This window comes from Eimeria mitis, genomic scaffold (genome assembly GCF_000499745.2).
Source record: "Eimeria mitis Houghton genomic scaffold, Emh_scaff2400, whole genome shotgun sequence".
Taxonomy (NCBI): Eukaryota; Apicomplexa; class Conoidasida; order Eucoccidiorida; family Eimeriidae; genus Eimeria; species Eimeria mitis.
In genome coordinates this window covers 433-1807 of record NW_013570738.1, presented here as the reverse complement: position 1 = coordinate 1807, position 1375 = coordinate 433, and positions in this window count along the sequence as shown.

The following is a 1375-nucleotide window of genomic DNA, read 5'->3' as shown; positions in this document are numbered from 1 at the left end:
CGAGCGGCGCAAGGCGTGTATTGAGCGGACATGCTTGCATGCAACATCTCCTTCGCATATTGACAGAGGAGGAGTATAGTCATGCCTCCTATGTGTACACTTTCTCGTTGCAACCACGATTAAGTGACAAAACAAAATGGCGTATCCATTTCCTTGTTTCTTCAAGTGAGGAAGTTCCTGTTGTTTTCTCGGAGGCACCTATGCTAATAAGATGTTACTCATTTCGTAATAGAGTATTACTTGTTCCTAACGAAACATTACATATTTCTTAGTAAAATGTAATTTATTTGTTGGTTGTTCACGTCCGCGTTGGGGTTCCTTTTCGTTTTCATTGGAACAACTCCATCCTTGTGTGTAACCGCTAGACATCTCCAGGTTTAGAGCTTTTTTGAAGCTGTCATCATTAACAGAATGTTTCTGAACATCCTGTTGATGGTAGCACCTTCACGAACGCAACAATTCAGCCAAACTCCTCAATATCAAAGTATGAGGGCCTAGTGTTCGCACACTGAGGTGCAGTTAGGAGGTGGGATCTCCTCTCGTGGCCTATGGGCGGCGTGAGCTGCAGTAGAGCCAAAATACTTGACATCAGGCTTCAAACGGAACAGATTTAACCCCCCTTCCTCCGTACTGCGTGTAGTCATGCCTGGGGCTGATTACAATGCAGATAGCCGGCAAAGACAATTCTGCAAACACGTGCAGCATTCTCTGCTCCATTACCGCTGGGAGGCAATCCCCCATGCGAAGCTAGGACAAGACCAGCCCCGCTTCGTTCCACGCACGAACACCGCAGTTAACCGTTAAATGGCACTTCCCTGGCATCAGCAGCCAACCTGGAGTCCAATCGAAGTACACGCAATACCAACTTCAGGCGGACCAGGCTGCGTGCATCGTGCCTGCTAGCAGTGCCCGGGTGGGGGTCCAATTTATTGGCTTTACGGGCTTCGATGTCTCGAAAATTATTCCAGAAAAGAGATTCACCAAATTCCGCCGTATTAGTTTCATTGTCCCAGCACGACACAGCTGAGCTGAGTCGGCGGTGACGCCGCCACCGACAAGCTGGCACTGGAAATCCTTGAAAACTGCATTTAACAGGGTACTCGAGTTAGCAAAAAAAGTTATTAATTAATATCAATACTACAAATGCTTTTAAACACATCGAATATCTCCTTTTGCAGCTTCGACGCAATACAAAGTGAGCCCGGTGGTTCGGCAGCCGCCGCAGCTAACTCGACAGCCAGGCACTCGTTGGCTGTTTGGTGGTCTCGTTGTTGTTCTCCGGAATATTCTCAATTCAACGAAGTAACCAAATACACAAATGCTTTGTTTGTTTGTTGCCTCTTTTACTCTGACGATTGTTTCTCCACACTCTCCG